The sequence below is a fragment of the Aedes aegypti genome, chromosome 3 (assembly GCF_002204515.2).
Source record: "Aedes aegypti strain LVP_AGWG chromosome 3, AaegL5.0 Primary Assembly, whole genome shotgun sequence".
In the NCBI taxonomy this organism is placed as follows: Eukaryota; Metazoa; Arthropoda; class Insecta; order Diptera; family Culicidae; genus Aedes; species Aedes aegypti.
Genome location: NC_035109.1, coordinates 100,975,769 through 100,995,696, shown reverse-complemented (window position 1 = coordinate 100,995,696; position 19,928 = coordinate 100,975,769). Strand labels below are relative to the sequence as shown.

At 36.8% G+C, this 19,928-nt stretch overlaps 1 non-coding gene across 1 annotated transcript; it reads right to left on the bottom strand.

The window, feature by feature from the left end:
* Window positions 1-6,188: 6,188 nt before the first annotated feature.
* Window positions 6,189-6,271, bottom strand: Trnal-cag. The gene has a single exon. It is a non-coding gene; the product is annotated as a tRNA-Leu (tRNA).
* Between the last annotated feature and the right edge of the window lie 13,657 nt (window positions 6,272-19,928).

The window sequence follows — 19,928 nt, the reverse complement described above, 5'->3', positions numbered from 1 at the left end:
GCACAGCCATACGTCGCTTTCATTTGTTGGAAGGCAAGCTCGCTCATAATGCTGAGCTCGATCAGCAATATCGATCGTTCATGGAGGAATACTTCCAGCTGGGTCATATGGAGCGCGTACAGGATCATCAGCAAAATCGTTTACCATGTTACCACCTCCCGCACCACGCCGTCGTGAGAGAGGACAGCACCACTACAAAGGTACGCGTTGTCTTTGACGCATCTTGTCGTACTACCAATGGACCTTCCTTAAACGACGCGCTTATGGTGGGCCCTATAGTGCAGGATGATTTACGATCAATCACGCTTCGATCACGAATGCATCCAATCCTCATCAACGCAGATATAAAGCAGATGTACCGGCAAATCTTGACGGACGACAGAAGCAACAGTCTCCAGCACATCGTTTGGAGAGCATCACCAGAATCCCCCTTACAAACCTACGAACTCAAAACCGTTACTTACGGTACCGCCAGTGCCCCGTTTCTCGCCACTCGAGTGCTGCGACAGTTGGCTGACGACGAACAAATCGACTTTCCACTCGCAGCTGACATTCTTCGTAACGATTTCTACGTTGATGATTTGTTCACAGGTGCAAACACAACCGAGGAAGCGATTGAACTCCGAACCCAAATGGAATCGCTTCTCAAAAGAGGGGGGTTCGAACTGCGAAAGTGGGCCTCTAATGACCCAGTCGTTCTACAAGACGTTCCGTTGGAGAATAGGGCACTTAAGCCTTCGATCGACCTCGATAGAGAACCATGCATTAAAACGCTAGGCCTCCACTGGGAACCCGGCACGGACGTTCTTCGGTACAAAACCCAAATCGCCACAGATTCAATCGACGGGCTCACTAAACGTATTGCGCTGTCGTACATAGCGCGACTATTTGATCCACTTGGACTCGTTGGTCCAATTATCACCACAGCCAAAATCTTCATGCAAGCAATATGGGCCTTACTTGATGAAGACGGGAAACCATGGAATTGGGACAAAATACTACCTCCAACATTCAGGACGCGGTGGGAAATGTATCAAACGCAACTTCCAAACCTCAACCAACTGCGGGTTCCACGCTGCGTTACTTTTTCGTCACCCACCTCGCTGCAGCTGCATGTATTCACCGATGCATCAGAGCACGCATATGGTGCGTGCGTCTACATCCGCTCAACAAACGACACCGGCGAAGTCAAGATTAATCTGCTGACATCGAAGTCCAAGATAGCTCCACTTAAAAGGCAAAGCATCCCGAGACTTGAGCTCTGCGGCGCGCTTCTTGGTGCTCAGCTGTACGAGAAAATCCTTATAGCACTCAAAATCAAGGCAGAAACTTTTTTCTGGGTAGATTCTACTGTGGTTCTTTGTTGGCTCAAATCTTCTCCTTCGGCATGGGCAACTTTCGTTGCAAATAGGGTCTCCAAGATACAACTGGCCACAGAAAATTGCTCTTGGAATCATGTGGCAGGTGTACAAAATCCAGCGGATTTAATTTCAAGAGGAACAACAACAGACCAGCTCATCGCAAGTAAACTCTGGTGGAACGGGCCGGAGTGGCTGGCACTCGACCCTAGCGAATGGCCAGCATCCCACCTCAACATGGTCGAATCCAACGAAGCTCTTATTGAAGCCAAGGCAACTTCTAATAATGCCGTCCCCATAGCAGAGGAACCATCATTCATTGATGAATACGTCGCAATCCACTCTAATTATCACCGAATGCTGAGAATCACGGCATACTGCCTTCGTTTTCTACGAAATTGTCACCTCAAAAGTAACGACCGCAGAACTGGGATTCTCACTACTGTAGAAATCAACGCAGCAGAAACGATTCTAATCAAACTCGTCCAGCGACAATTCTTTGGCAACGAAATCACACAACTACAGCAGGGAAACCAAATCTCAACTAAATCACGACTGCGGTGGTTTCACCCCTTTCTCGATGCTCATCAGGTGCTTCGAATTGGAGGACGACTTAGCAACTCATTACTACCCTTTGAAAGTAAACATCAGGCGATACTCCCCTCATCTCATCCTTTCTCGGCATTATTGGTGCAATCTATCCATTTGCGCCAACTCCATGCAGCCCCCCAGCTTCTTCTCACGATTCTTCGTCTGCGACATTGGGTAATAGGGGCCAGGGATCTGGCCAAAAGGACTGTTCGCAATTGTGTCATCTGCTGTAGAAATCGACCTAAAACGATACAACAATTCATGGCGGAATTACCCTCTACGCGAGTAACGGCAAGCAGACCATTCACGACGACAGGAATCGACTACTGGGGACCAATACAAATTAAACAACAACATCGGCGGGCCGCACCGAGAAAAGCCTATGTCGCCGTGTTCGTTTGCTTCAGTACGAGGGCCGTGCATATTGAGCTCGTGGCAGACCTTAGCACGGCAAAGTTCATACAAGCTCTGCGACGATTTGTTTCCCGACGGGGCGTCTGTTCAGATATCCACAGCGACAACGGCAGGAATTTCGTCGGAGCAGCTAACGAGTTGCGCCGGCTTATCAATAGCAAAGAGCACCAAGCTGCGGTGTCCCAGGAGTGTCTTTCGAATGGGATCAGATGGCACTTCAACCCGCCAAAAGCTTCTCATTTTGGTGGGCTGTGGGAGGCAGCAATTGCTTCTGCACAGAAACACTTTTTCCGCGTCTTAGGCCCACACATTCTGTACTACGACGACACGGAAACTCTCCTCACGCAAATAGAATGTTGCCTGAACTCCAGACCGATTATTCCCATTAGCGACGACCCGAGCGACTATGAGGTGCTCACTCCTGGGCATTTCCTGGTTGGATCCTCAATGAAAGCGGTACCAGACATCGACCATTCAGCAACTCCATTCAACCGACTTCAACAATGGCAGCAGGTGCAAAAGCTATTTCAGCACTTGTGGCAACGGTGGAACCGCGAGTACCTATTCACTCTACAACAACGAACGAAATGGGTGAATCCTCCAACAATCATTGATGTGGGAAGGCTGGTCATTCTTAAAGATGAAAATGCTCCTCCTATGACCTGGCAAACAGCGCGCATCGAAGAACTACACCCTGGAGCGGACGGAATCGTACGTGTTGTGACTCTTCGGACATCACAAGGAAAATTCACACGACCGGTATCGAAAATTTGCTTGCTGCCGGTTGCATCCAACGAAACCAAAACAACACCGTCGTCCAAAACTGCTTCGTCCAGCAAACAACTTTCTCCGTAGTTTCCACATCAATCCTTCAGCAATCAGCAGCGCGGAATAAAAATACAAGGCCCTTTATCCAAAGGGACAAGGTGAGAACCTGTCCATTTATCCGTAAATTTGCGAAACCCGCTACCGGGTCTTTGTTTTCCATTTTCTCGTCAGCAACCATGGCTTCTGTTCTTCTGCTTCGGTCGAAAAATCTTTTGACATTTGGACCAAAACAATCATCGGCATCGGATCGGTTCGTCATCGACCGAGGGACAACCCGCTTGTGTAAAATTCGTCATCATCCAGAAATGTGATTTCTGAAGGGGCCAGGATGTTCGTGCACCACGAAAGAACTTTATCTGTTCCTTCCATCTGTGTACTGCGACGTGTGGCGATTCCCTCGTGCGAAAACATTAGTCCGACAAGGATGACAGCTAATGACAAAAGCCCCTTCGGAAATGCCAAGATGGAGAAAAACAGACTTCCGATCCCTTGTATATAAAAGGCCTCGAGAGACGTCATCATCCTCTTCTTTCATCCCTCTACGACGATACATGGAGCCATCATCGACGTTCATCCACACGGAAAATTGAAATGCAGTGAATTAGAAAATCTTAAGTGAACTCTAATAAAAGTGAATTTATTGTAGCTTGCATGAAATAAAAATTAAGGTATAAGTGAACATTTGAATTAATTCGAGTAATAAAGTGGACTGAAAGTGAAACGAAGTTATTGCGAATGCTGGAGAAGAAAGAACTAAATACCAAAGTGCGATCAACTTGGCCGCGAATTCCTTGGCCTGCCAGTGGTTCTCAGTGTAACCGTCCACCGTTCATCTGTGCTACCGACAGTATTTAAAAAAAATGTTTCAACCAATTAAAAATACTTCATTTTGGTATTCAAAAGGTATTGAGGACTGCTGGAGGTGAACTATTGAAAAAATCACTTTTATATGAAAATCCATCAAGTATTATTTAGGTATTACAATACCTGATCTAATTATCAGCTTGGCATTTGTAGAATATGCTGAAGGTATTATTTGAGGTATTTTACCTCTTATGCAGGGCTCATTCATACCTCATTCAGGTTGTAAGTATTTAACGGTCTAGTCTCACAATATTATTTGACTTATTTACAAGACATTTTCAAAAGTTCTGAAGCCACCCTTCAATATTCCTTGAGGGATTTGATTATACTAAAATTCTATAAAGAATATCGAAGTTATTTAAAAAATTCTACAAATTCGCAGAACTAGCTGTGTGGTACCTTTAAAATACCTCTTTAAGGCGAAGTAGGCCGTCATTGAAATTTGTACTCGTCGTTGATGATTGTTGCTGATTCATCTCACGATTTAGAATCAAAGAAAATCAGTTGGTTTTGCACTGACACAGCTGAAAAAGTATCAGCATACTTTATGTATGTTACCGTGTACAGTGATACTTTTTCAAGTCAATATAAACTATAAAGACTGAGTATTATCACTTTGAAATGCAAGCTGAAAAATCATCATTTTTGCGAAAACGAATGACGGGCTACTTAGCCTTAAAATGTACGTCCAAGAGAGATGTACATATATACAAATTGCTGATTTTGAGAAAGATTGCTATACCCTGACCATCCTAAAGTTCGTATGGAAACCCGAATAGTTTTGAGGATATGGATGAAGATTGGGCTTAAGGATACGATTGATGATATTTATAAAAAAAATGAAATTCTTAAACAAAAATCCATGGATGATGGATTATGGACTAAAATGACACCATTTATTCAGTTAATGTATGCCACATTCCACCAAAATTTCCACGTTCCGGCACATACTAGTAACTACACCACGAACTTCCATTTCCATTCATTCTTTTACGATTCCACCAAAGAGAAACACACAGAAGCACAATCGATCCAGAAAGCCCACTGGAATCGAAATTAATTGGACAGATTTAAAGAAAACAGGTAGTCCTGAAGAACATCCGAAGGAGCATGTTAAATCGACCGTACGACAGGAAGCAAGATAGCTTGTGTCACATCGAAAGACGACGACGACGATGCAGATATAAAGTCTTGGAAGAACACGGCTCAAACCAATCTATCCTCCTCCTGTATAGGCATCACAAGAAGTGTAGCAACAGGCTTCAGGAACGAATCTTCCGCTTACCCACTGCCCACCACGAACCTTCTCGGTTGACCTTCGTTTCGTTCCGCTTTCTCCATCGTTCGGAAAGATAAAACTCGACAGGCTTACAGATGGTATTTGCTCAGAACGTTTTTGCACGTTGCCCGTTTTGATTAGTGTAGCAAACAGCAAGACCCTGGCAGCTGGGCATTTGAAAAAAAATCTCCGTTTCACAATGTTCTGAATCGACAGTTTAGCAGACAAAAAGTCTGTTCTCGCTGATTTGAAGCATCTCTGATAAAAATTGTTATTAAAATAAAATAAAGTTAGTTGTAACAATACTATATTTCCCAACCATAACCCGTAAAAGCCATTTCTCCAAATTGGTCACTAACCCCCGTTATGCATAAACGTTATAAACGGAGGACAATTTTCACTTTGCCATAAAAATCACATTGCATTTATAAAAAACAAAATATATTAGTTACCTACTTATTAATCTCAGCACATGAAACCTCCCTTTTGTCTAAAAACCACCTCGCATTTATGGACCACCCCTCAAGGAACCGCTTATCTGAAGGCACCTTACTTCAAATCAACGAGAACTGAGAAACACCTTGTTTCCTACCAAATTGTCGATTCAGGACCATTGTGCATTCTCCACTCTCATTGGCACCGTGCCCTGTGGCCACACGGCCAGCCAGCGACAACGTGGGTGGTTGACGGTTCAAAATTGGAATGGCAAACTGATATCGAGTGTTTACGTTTGCATCGTCCTTTTTCCACCTTGTTTGCTTGATAATTTGAACAGTAATAAAAATATCGCAAATGTTTACTGACTTCTTCTGAGAAGGACATTACGATAAAATAATCACATTGACAAAAAGTAATGTCAGAAGTGGGATTCGAACCCACGCCTTCAGAGAAGACTACGACCTGAACGTAGCGCCTTAGACCACTCGGCCATCCTGACTCATACTTTTTTCTGAGTTACCAGGCATATTTAAATTTAGCACCCTAACACAAAGTACCGTTCTGCTCACAGTCACCCGAGAACAAAGATGCTATATTTAGCCAGACGCGTCGAAAATCCAATTAGATCGCACACACTCTTCCACCCGGGTAGCAGCGATTCCCGTACGTCACTTCAGCCGGATTCCTACTGCGTATTTCCTTCACTGCCTATATTATTGCCGGCATTTTCGGTGTAGTGGAAGTGGATTTTTATCTGTTGAACCAACAGCTTTTGCGTCGTTATCATCTTCGTTCTTTACTCTCGCATACATACACACCCGATGTCTCGATCCGCCGCATGGGATGGATCGTATGGAACAAACGGGTTGGTGCGATGGGATAGGTTATTTAGCATACAATACACACGTTGTCGGACGAACAACCACGGCGGAATAGGCAAACAGAACCCGGGAATAATGTTTATTTTTAGAACGATTTACTCACACTCCGAAATGGGGATTTGTGCGGAGGCATGGTCTATGACGCGTTGTGCTCTTCTGACCATACAGTGGTCCAATTTCATATTCGTACAGGATACTGTTTTCACATCAAGTTAGTAATAAACGATTAAATGATGTATTGAGTTTAAAATTCTTTATCCACATTGAAGGTAATAGGTGTCATCTATTATTTGCCAATCACAAAATGTTTCCATTTACATTCATCTTTGGATAAAAGTAAAAGTATTGAATTTATGTCTAAAATTCACCCAATTCCATATTCGTACACCTACCAAAATTCAAACGTACAACATTCAAAACTAAATTTAAAAGCTCTATTTGATTGCTAAAGTGCTTTGTTATGGTGTTTAGATGTAGTGAAGTACATTTGGACAATTTATTAGCGGACATATATGAAATTTAGGTAAAATTATGAGAAATGTCAGTTTTACAATGATTTTTGCTATAAAATCCAATGATTCGAACAATAACGTTCATTTTTGTCATTGAATCCAATCTATTAATTATATTCGTGAGCTCTGATAGAAATTTAGTAGGAATGTATACAGTTTACAGAAATCATAAATAGTTTTTATGTCTTTTGAGTTCAGAAAATTGTTGTACCATAGTTTCAAAACTCTTCTTAAATGATATTTTTAATCAATGTAAACCAAATTTTCATTCTAAACAACAGGTAAAGATCAATTTTGAAATTGTCTGTAAAAAGAATTTGAATCACGAACTTCGTTTTACAATAAAGTACCCTAAACTACGCTGTACATACCTCAACATAATTGATGTTATCGCAATATACAGTTATCTATGAATAAATATTCAAACTATATTCAAAATAGCACAATATTTAGCTATTTATTGATTTTATTAGAAAAATACAAATAACTTGAATGAGCTATATACTTGATACACTTTTTACTAGAATATATCCTGTCGTTTTCATCATTTTAAAAAACGTTTATGTTGCGGTTACGGCCATAATATTTGTTCTATAAATCTCTATAATCATGTTTGGTAGTAAAGTTAAATTAAAAATAATAATTACGCAATATTTCGATAGGAACATTAACTATGGATTATTTATATCCATTTAGGAGTAAAACTTAGAGAAATTGACTACCATTTTTGGTTTTGAATTTGTTATAAATGTTATATTACCTAAGATCAAAAAGAATAAGTTGTCGATATCCACTCCTAGCTACTCTAAAACTGATTATAATTTTTTGAAACTTGTGCAATATTCGCAGCAATCATTCTTGAGAAAGCGATGTTGAATAATATGTAAGTTATTGTTTGACTTACCGAATATTTTAGCAAACCACATGGGACAAGTGGTATTTTTCTTAAATTTATTTAAGTTTCAAATATGTCCGCTAATAAATTTTCCAAATGTACTCTACTACATCAGAACAACACAACGAAGAACTTAAGCAATCATCTACTCCATCAAACATGAGTTTCGAATGGTGTATGTTTCTTTTTTGTTAGGTGTACGAATATGGAATTGGGTCAATTATAGACACAAACTCAATACTTTTCCATTATTCCAAAGATTTAAGCAAGTGAATACAGTTTGTCATTGCCAAACAATAGATGACAACTATGACCTTGGTTATTGATAAAGTATATCGAAATCCATGCACCATTTAATAGTTTTATATCAACTTGATATGGAAACAGTGCCCCGTACGAAAATGAAATTGAGCCACTGTAATTCAAAGTCGTCGTTCCCGATTTCTGATTGGGACTCGTGAGGAATTACCTACTCGTAGCGTGCTTGATGGGGAATACTTATTCCTTGAACTGTTCCGTTCAATTTTGATTGGTCGTTTATTTTCAGGTGATATAATCGATATAATAGATAGACATATCTCGAACACTTTTCCAAAAGGACGTAAGTCGAAAAATGTACATAAACACATTTTATGCTGTGAATGACTCCACGATCTCTTACAGTATTAGTAATTAAATTAATAATATCATAATTGGCTTAAAAGAGTTTTTAATTACTTTTTACAAAACGACGAAACATTCCAACTCGCGTTTTTAGAAATTAGTTTCGTTACACCATTTTGATTGCAAATCGACGAATCTATAAAATTGACAGCTAATATACATACGCTCTAATAAAAAGAACGAAACTAACAAAGAAAGAAAAACAAAAATCTATTCGATTTTCTCCATTTTGTTTTTTTTTACTTTGTGTTTAAAAATGCAAAATAATTAAACAATAATAATGGTGTTTGTGAAAAAAAAAAACATTAATCTATATTACTGCATTTGAGCTGTCGCTCAAAATATCTAAACAATGACTTCAGAACAGCAATATTATAATCACAAAGACCATAGCCGGAGAGGAAGAAAACATCACAACATTCAGAATAAAGAATCCGCATGATTGCCGCTGTCTTATAAAATTCAAGAATACATGAATGATTGTTCCAAATGTTGGCATTTTCGTGTCGATTTTTTAGCCGTGGGATGAAATGAGCATAATTAGTACTTACCCTATCTGAGTCCATATTTACTTTCCACTCGTTTGCGAAAAGCCGTCTAGACTCACTCGTTAGGGCTTGAACGTGAACGATTTCATCCTTTGTCATCAGGATAAATCGGCCAATAATCTGCTTCGAAAACTTTACGCAGTAAATCCCACATCTAGAGTTGTCGTTTTCTTGGCCGTTCACGAGCCATTTGGTAGCCCAGCGCTGATCATTACCAGCTAACTTGCCAGTATTTTTTGATCAAGGAAAAAAACATCATTTGCTTTAACAGATTTTTAATTCCGTTGAAAATCCCAACAGAAAAAATCTTGCGATTGAAAACTTATCATTATGAGAAAATAATGGCCCGCATATATAAGAACTATACTCTTACCGTTTCCCAGACCATCCACAACAATTTGCGACAATCATATATATAAAATCCCAGAGTTGTCTGTCAGTAACGCTTTGAAATGTTTCATCGAAAAATTTCATTGAGCACTACAACAGCAATTTAAGAGGTCATCAATAGTCAACTTTAATAGTAGAACATTAGAATCGTAATATGTTGAGCTATTTGGCAGAATATTCAAGAGTTTTCTGGAACATTGCTTCTTTGCAATATTCTCGAAATTTTCATCATTGGCGTGTTTGCAAGAACATGGAATGTAAACAAATCATCTTTAAGCAGATTGTACTTCGGTTGAACTTGAATCGTTTTGGGGTTCTAAATGAATTCAACATATGCAGAAGCAAGATAAACACGAATGAAATGTGTTTAAGTGAAACGTCCATGGGTCGTTTCTCCATGACTCGATAACAACAAAGCCTAAAATAGCTTTCCAAGCATTCCTGTTCTATGACTCAATATTTCCATGAGTCGATGGTCGCTTCAACACAACTGTGATTTTGAAAATGACAATAAATTATAGTACACCGTAACAACTATTCGCAGAATATTCTAGACTTTTTGGTAAGATTCTACTCCATGATTCATAAAATCTTCAGGAACTATTGAAATGTTTCACTACAGAAGAAACACTACAGCAGCATATTATATAGCATTTTTTCGGATTAGAACACTACAACAGCATTAAGGCCACGTGCTCGAAGGAGTATGGCCAGAGCATAAATTAAGGCGATTTTGCGGTCATCTTGATACTGATGCTTTGAAAGATTATACAGTCAACTCTCCTTAACTCGATATTGAAGGGACCATCAAGTTAAAGAGGCACCGAGTTTGGAATAATGGAAAAGTATTGAGATTGTGTCTATAATTGACCCAAGTCCATATTCGTACACCTAACAAAAAAGAAATAAACAGCATTCAAAACTAATTTTTAATGGACTAGATGATTATTTAAGCTCTTCGTTGTGTTGTTCAGATGCAGTAGAATACATTTGGAAAATTTAAAAGCGGACATATTTGAAACTTAAGTAAATTTAAGAAAAATACCAGTTTTCCCATGGTTTTTGCTAAAATATTCGGTAAGTCGAACAATAAATTGCATTTTTTTTTCAATATCACTTCCTTAAGAATGATAACTGCAAATATTGCACAAATTTCAAAAAATTATAATCAATTTTAGAGTAGCTAGGAGTGGATATCGACAACTTATACTTTTGAATCTTAGGTAGTATAACAATTATAACAAATCTAAAACTAAAAATTTTAGTCAATTTCTTTATTTTTGGCTCCTAAATGTATATACATCATCCATACTTAATGTTCCTATCAAAACATAGCGTAATTATCATTTTGAATTTACATTTTACTACCAAACATGATTATAAAGATTTTAAATATTATTGCCATAACCGCAACACAAACGTTATTTAAAATGATGAAAACAACAGGATATATTCTATTAAATAGTATATCAATGCTCTCTGCTCATTCAAGTTATTTTTTATTTTTCTTATAAAATCAATGAATTGCAAAATAGGGTGCTATTTTGAATATAATTTGAATATTATTTCAAAGATAATTGAATATTACGATGACATCAATTATGTGGAGGTATGTACAGCGTAGTTTAGGGTACTTAATTGTAAAACGAAGTTCGTAGTTCAAATTATTTTTACAGACAAACTCAAAATTAACATTTACCTGTTGCTTAGAATGAAAATTTGGTTTACATTGATTAAAAATATCATTTTAGAAGAGGTTTGAACAATTTTCTGAACTCAAAAGGGATAAAAACTGTTTATGATTTCTGTAAACTATATATATTTCAACTAAGTTTCTATCAGAGCTTACGAGTATAATCTACAGATTGGATCCAATGACAAAAATAAACGCTATTGTTCGAATTATAGGATTTAATAGCAAAAATCATTGGAAAACTGGCATTTCTTATAACTTTACCTAAATTTCATATATGTCCACGAATAAATTACCCAAATGTATTTCACTGCACCTGAACATCATAATAAAGCATTTCAGTAATCAAATAGAGCTTCTAAATTTAGTTTTGAACGTTGTGCGTATGAATTTTGGTAGGTGTACAAATATGGAATTGGGTGAATCTTAGACATCAATTCAATACTTTTCTATTAATCCAAAGATGAATGTAAATGGAAACATTTTGTGATTGGCAAACAATAGATAACACCTGTTACCTTCAATGTGGATAAAGTATTTGTAGCTCAATACTTCATTTAATAGTTTTATACTAACTTGATGTGGAAGCAGTATCCTGTACGAATATGAAATTGGGCCACTGTAGGCGAGGGTAGATTGAGTATTTTCGTCCCTGCTCCAGAATATTGTCAAAGAGCTGTTGTAGTGTTCCACAACAATTGTATTGTTCTTATATTAAAAATGACCATATCAGTGCTCTTAAGTTGCTGTTGTAGCGCTCAGTGAAACTTTTCGATGAAACATTTCAAAGCGTTACTGACAGACAGACAACTCTGGGATTTTATATATATGATGATGATAAGACATGCTTCGATATTTCTCAATTTTTCAATAGTTTAGCCATGAGAATCAATAGTTTTCAATGTTGGAGTAGATTCGTAGAAAGATTTCCAATCGACTGGTGCAAGAATTTAGAAAATCTATCCGGGCATTAGTAAGTTATTAACAGTCAAAATCTAACCACTTTTAGTGACGCGAGCGATTTTTCGTTTTTCGAAATTGTTCCCCAGTATGTTGCCGTAAGACGTTATCCAACGTCAAAAAAAACGTATATATGCATCATATATATAAAATCCAAGAGTTGTCTGTCTGTCAGTAACGCTTTGAAATGTTTCATCAAAAAATTTCATTGAGCACTACAACAGAAGTTTAAGAGCACTACAATGGTCAATCTTATTTTTTATCTAGTTCATTTAATTGGGGCTCAATCGCGTTTAACGCTCTACGGAGCCGAAACTCATTTTTTGTACTTTTTACAATTTATTTACTTTTTAGTACCAAAATTAGTAAGGTACTCGTGGCAACTCGAGGTTAGTGGTCACAATTTTTGAAGGAAGGACATGGTAGGGATTGGGATCAGGGTTCTCTGCTGCTCATCCGGGAGGTATATTGTGGTAGCTCGATTAACGTATCATGGCGTTGGTACCAAATTCTTGCCGGTCTTCGTCTGCCGGATGGCCAGGATCCTCAATCCAACACAAAAGGGACAACACACAAAAAAAAAATCTGGAGAAAAGAACACAAGAGAATTAAACTTTTATACAAGACAGGCGAAGGAAATCGTAAATTGCGACCATATACATGAAATCGCGGGTGCCCAACACATCTCTAACTGAAACATAGGGTTGTCTACCTCGGGCCACAAGGGTATCCAAAAGTTGCGCTCTGGAGGCGTCCATATCCGGGCATTGACAAACTACGTGATCGATGTCATCATAACCGGCTCAGCGCGAGGTTAATTCTGTGTAGATGTGCATATAGCGAGCAATGGTTGGACATAAGTCTTGATATCACGCGAATGAAATCTCGACTTACGTCCAAGCCTTTCCACCAGGCTCGCAAGGAAACTCTAGGAATTATGGAATGTAACCACCGTCCCAGTTGGCCATTTAGCCAATCGCTTTGCCAACCGTGAAGAGAACTTTGACGTACTAAATGGAAAAATTCATCGTGTGAAATTCGTCTATCATAAATCTCACCTTCCTCAGCGCCCACCTTTGCGAGAGAGTCCGCCTTCTCATTGCCATAAATTAGGCAATGTGAGGGGACCCATACAAAGGTAATCTTATATGATCTTTCGACCAGTGCACTCAGCTGCTCTCTTATTTTTGTAAGAAAGTAAGATGCATGCTTAACAGGTTTCATCGATCGGAGTGCCTCAATAGAACTGAGACTATCCGAGAAGAAGTGGTCTGCGGGCATGTTTGAGATCATCCCCAAAGCGAAGTTGATTGCTGCCAGCTCAGCAACATAAACCGTGCAAGGTTCCTGAAGTTTTCGGAAGGCGGAAGAGTTTTCATTGAAGACACCGAAGCCAGTGGATCCATTGATACGGGACCCGTCAGTGAAATATCTCCTGTAGGAATCGACATTCTCAGGGTGTCTACTCGTTTACCGAAATGAAATTCCCTGATATTTCCAGGTTTTTTCCAGGTTTTATAAATTAGTTCCAGGTTCAACAAATACTCTAATTTTATATGACCAAAACAAACTAATGACAATTTTAAAAAGTGTTTTAAAGTGTATTCACTCTTCTAGACATTATAAAAGAATGTGCTAACAATATTAAAGCTTAATTCGAATATTCATGTGAATTGTAATAAATAATGATGGTGTTTTTTTTTTATTTTGTTTGTAAAAGTTCTGTCTATCATCGTGTTTAGAAAATGGATAATAAAGTTCCCGTTTAATCGAATCTGACCAGTATATCATTTACAAATGTGGTAATTTAGGTAAATGATTAGTTGATTGCATTTCATTCGAAAACTTTCAAGAGCTCTGAATGAATCATGATTGTAAAAAAATAATTCGAAGTTGTTTAAAATCCAGATAACTTATCCGGAATCGGTTTTTCCGAAATTGAATATTTTCCAATAATTTTAGAATTTGTTCATGAAGCATGGCTGGTAGGGACTCAGTGTTTTGAAAATAGAAAATTCAGAAACCTCTTGCTTGAAAAAAGAGACCTAACAGTAATCAAAAAACAAATCGAACCCAACGGGAACCAGGAGAAAAGAGTTTGATTTTTTGTGGAATCAGACCTGATATTTCTCTGAGAATAATTTTTTGTTTGAACTTCCTTGAGATATTACGACAAATAATAGTGTTTGTATTACTGCATTTTCAATTATTTTTCCAAAGAATTTCATCAGAAATAATCGCAGGTATTTGGCCAAACATCCAGATATAACTCTGAAGATTTCTTCAAATTAGATAAATGGACACATATTTTAATTTGAGAGATTTGATTTTTTCTCCAGGAGTTCATTTAGTAATTATGTCCCATAAAATCACTTCAAGAATTTTCCTAAAGTATTTCGCTAAGAATTTTATTTTGGATATCTTAAATAACAACCTGAATTTTTCCAAAAAAAATCACAGGAATTACCTCGAAGATTTCATCAGGATTTACTTCATATATAATTTCAGATATTTTTCAAGAAAATCTCTAGTCCTCAAGGTTTTTTTTCGGCGATTTTCCCATCAGTTTCCTAGAACATCGTCCAAGGCTCCCGTTTTAAACATGTTGCAATATACAACCTGAAATGCCTTCAGGGATTTCAGGTATTTCTCAGGATTTCCTACATAATTGTCCTTCAGAATTTCTTTAAGATTTTGACTACGAATTTCTCTAAGGATATATTGAGAAATTACTCCAGAGAAAGCTTCTAAGATTTCTTTGGAAAGTACAGTAACAAGAAATCTAGGAAATTCTAGTATCAGTAACTCCTTCTGTAAAATTAAGAAATTTCTCAATGAAGTTTTCACAGATTTTGCCCAGTATTCTTCCATAAGTTTTTCGTGATGAATTTCCAAAGCAAATATTAGAGTAACCTCTAAAAAAACTTGTGCAAGTTCTTAAGTCATTCTTGATAAATAGGAATTTTTAGAGAAACTCTTGACAAAACTTAAGAGTAATTGCTAAAATTATTGAAAAAAAAAAACAGATCAATATTGAATCTCTGTGAAGCAACTCGTTGAAGAACGAAATCGCTAAGAAATTGGTAGGAATGATCGAAGGATTTCTTGGAAAAATAGTTGTAGTAGTAACTAATGTGGAATCTTAGATGAACTTTTGAGAATTCTATGGTATTTTTTTATTTGATTCATTGAGGAAAGTTTGGGACAACTGTAATCCTTGGTTGAAATGCAGAGGAAATTCCAAAAATAAATAATAGAGTAACTGAACCACGAAACACAGGTCGAATATGAAATGTTCCTAATAGATTTACTAATTAATAACTCGAGGATTTTTTGTAACACTTCTTTGAAGTGAATGTGGACATGATGGCGTAGAAATTCTTAAAAAAAACCTGAAAGCTTATGAATCAACCTTTGCGGGCTTCTTGGAAGATATTCTGTGAAAATCTTTGGAAGATCTGATAGAGTTACGGCTGGAAAATTCGGTTGAAGAATTATTGAAAAAAATATCTCGAGGAAGTCCTAGAATAGTCTTTGGAAAAAAATTGAAGTAATCTCTAAGGAAATGACTGAAGGTAGTAACGTTGAATTGCTCGAGGATGTCTTGAATCAAATTCTGGTGCCATTCCCTTAAGAACTGGTGACATTCCCTTAAAAATTGCTGGTAGAATTGGTAGAGATTCCTGGAGAGAATTCTGCATTAGTCCTTGCAAGTATTCCAGATGAAATATCTGGAGAAAACACAAGGAAAATTCTTGGAATATTTTCTCTAGAAATATGTGAAAAATTTCTGAAAGAATTAGTTGAATAGTCTCGTAACAAGCTCTGAAAGTTTCTCGAGGCCTTATAGAATATTGCATCAGAATTCACAACAAGCAAGTTAGGGAAAAGGATCCTTTAGAGACCATATTGGTTAAAATAGGGACCTTTCATCATAAATAGAGACTTATAAGAGATTTTAATAAAAATAGAGACCAAGTTTCTGAAAAAAACCCTACCCCCAGCCCTTTATATGTGAATCCAATACTGATCAAATATATCTGAAGATATTTGATGTTTAGATAAGGCGATAAAGTTCCATATCTGAAAAGATCCTCACTGAATAACTTAAGTAACGTTATGATAGATGGCGTAGCCGATTTTTTTTATTGAAGAGAGTATTTTGGAAAGTAATGGTAATCGCTGGATTTTGACGCAAAAATCCTTTGAAGTGAACATATTCTACCATGAATTACTGCCTCAAAATATTTTCCCTGATTTCCAGGTTTTTTCCAGGTTGAATAAAATTCCCTGATAATTCCAGGTTTTCCAGGTTTTTCCAGGTAGTAGACACCCTGATTCTGGTACTTTGCATTAAAAATACGTGGGATAGTTATACATCGAAGTTGATCTGGAATTCCATGAATAGCTTGTTTCTAGGGTTGTCGCAAATTAATCGATCATTTCGATTAATCGATTAATTGACTCACTAATCGATTAATTTTCCATCGATACCTGTCTCGCTCAATAATCGAGATAATCGATTAATTTACTTCGATTATTTGTCAATTATAGCAAGAACTGTCCAATCCAAGCAACTGTGATGTTAGCCTTTAAAACACTATGTTTTGTGCGTAAATATCGCGCTTGCAATTCTAAAACCACGAAATATGCTTATAGATCTTCACAGTTACTCGTTTTGATTCTCTTCTCTTAAAAAATAATTTTTCAAGATCGTTGTTGAAATTTTATTTCGTTCATTCACCATATGACCCTCTGCAGATGAGCTTTTTGTCTTTTCTGGAAGTTAGACGTTTGTGCCTTCATTAACCTAACCTTCTATATTTTTCGTTGACAAAGTTACCTAGTTGATTTCAAGGGTTGAAATATGTGTCTCAATATCAAAGGGTTTTTACGAATTTCGTTGAAAGCAATATTATTTTACTGATACTGTTTATCATATTCGTGGATCCTTTTTTCGAAATCATTGAGAACCTTCAACAATAATGATAAATTTTATGTTAATAAGGAATAATTGAAAGCAGTTTTGAAGGTGTTTTTAACCGTGATGACATTCTAAGCGAGTAACTGTCACAAACAAAACTCGAGGTTATTTTTGGTAAATTCTAACAATGCCCTAGGTGGATTTCTGCGAATAATAGTAAGATTTAAAACAGTAAAACATGTTAATGCTCCCTTTACCACGCTAAAAAATTACATTTTCGTTCCTATGCTTTGCACTCCACAGAAAGGAGCGTGAAATGTTTTGCTAAACTACACAGAAAAAAAAATGTTTATATTTCATTGTAATGTGCTAAACATAAACCAGAGTCATCTATAATTACAGCATAATGTTTAATTTTTTAATTAAAGATGATTAAATTTAACATGATCGTGTATATTTAAAAAGCAATCGATTGAAAAATAAAAGATTGCTCGTTGACATTTTAGTTTATTTTGTTGCATGAAAATAAACTTAAATTCACAACATTGTTTTAGCCATGTATTTTTATTCACTTTTGAAAAGATTGCTACCGCAATTTCCAGCGTCTTCTTCGAGGATCGCCCCTTAGTACCTCTTGAGGTTCTTCCACATTTTCAAAAGAATGTATAAAAGAAATGTCTTAAAATTCTCTTAGCATTTTAATTTTGTACATTGAGGTTAATTTCGACCAATTGAATTCAATAGACTCAAATTATAGATTGGTCAATTTTTCAATTTGACCAATCTATAATTTTGTAGAGAAATTAAATGCGAACCTAAAATGACATGACTTTTCCTTTCTTTTTAAAATGAACATAATACCGGTATTATCCGTGCTAAAATAAATTTTCAGTGACCTCAAGGAGCAGCGCTATTAAAAAGGTTACACATTCTGTATTGAGAGTAAAAAACGGTCTATGAAAATCTATTTACTTAAATTGAATTTTATTCTTTTTTTCTCGCTTTAATATACAGATATGAGGCCCTAGAATGGATAGTTTTTGTAAAGAAGGCCATTCTGTACACAAAGGCACAAAATCTTATTTCAGAAGAAGCTGGTTCACACCACACGCAAAATTTCATACGCTTGTATGGCTCGAATTTTATGAACATGAGCATTGATTACCGTACAATTCGTAGGGAACGAACAGATACATCTTGAGAGTAGTAGGGTAAAAACACCGGTTTTGGCCAGCCTAAGATAAAATGTCAATAAAAAAATTATGGAAAACCGAATTTATACTAAATACAAATATGTCAAATGCAAACTTTCAACCTGTTTTATGTATGTAAAATATCAAAACTGAGCTAAAACCATTTTTTCGCTTTGAAAATTTCGTTGGCATATATGGGCCACCGGAACCAGTTTCGGCCAGAGATTTAACATCGGTTCCTAAATTGGCCAATCACATTGATTTTTTTTTTTGAAAGTGGTCAAATTAGGAGTACCCTGGCCAAATTAGGTGTATTGAAATGGAATACAGCTTAGGGGCTGTCCATTAATTATGTAAGGGTTAATGGGGGGAGGGGGGGTTTGAGATTTCTTACGCGCCATACAATTTATTTTTAATTTTCATACAAAAAATCTTATCATGGGGGGAGGGGGGGTTGAAAAACCCCGAAAATTGTCTTACGTTATTAATGGATCGCCCCTTATAAGCAAATTTTTTTTTTATGTTTTGAATACACTTGGACGAGTAAATGAATGTAGCTCTATCATGTGAATATGATCTAATGAACACAAAAGGTTCCATGCTGATTGGTTGTGTAGAATGGTGTATAATCCACTATGGCTACAACTGGCGTATGGCCAAAACCGGTGCTTCTACCCTATACTATCTTTAATGTACATTTTCGGGAACTCCAAACTTAGTAATGTCAATAATAGCATCGACCTCGTTCTTACCTCAGTTTAAAAAGTTATCTATGAGTGCGTCGACATTTTTGAATGTCTAATTATTCAAAAGTTATTTTTAATAATCGTGACAAATACATAGAAGAAGAGGTGTGTATCTAAAAAAATTATAAAAGAGGAAAAAAGTTTATACTGTCACTAATAGTGACGACCCGTCCATAGTTTTCAACAGAAATTACTCCAGAATTTTTCTCATATATAAAATGAGAAATTTTTCGAGTGATTTTTCTTGTGCCGGAATTCCTATATTAGAATACTTGCATGGATTTCTCCACAGATTATACTGCTCCAAGAATCACACTGCGAGGATTTTCCAGGAATATCTATAGCTGGATAAGCCCTGTAAATGAAGCTAGGGATTCTATGAGAATCCTCGAAATGAGATTGCTTCAAGTTGTTTTTTTTTGTTGTTTTATATTGCTTTAGGAATTCTCCCTTGGTCTCCTCCACAAACTCCTTTATGGTTTTTTGAGGATTTTTTTTCATTTAGGAAGTTTCCAGACATGGCCTCAACATTCGTTTCAAGCAATCTATTAGGAATTTCTCAAGAGCAATTATATTTCTACAGCAGCAACTTCCACATTCCTTCAATAATATGTTCATTCCTCGAAGAATTATTCAAAATATTCTTCCATCAATTCCCCCTAGGATTCCTCTAAAAAAATCTACAAGAAAACCCCCAGTCCAGGCCAGAGAAGGAGGGATTTCAGGAGGAATCCTTTAATGCTTTACTGGA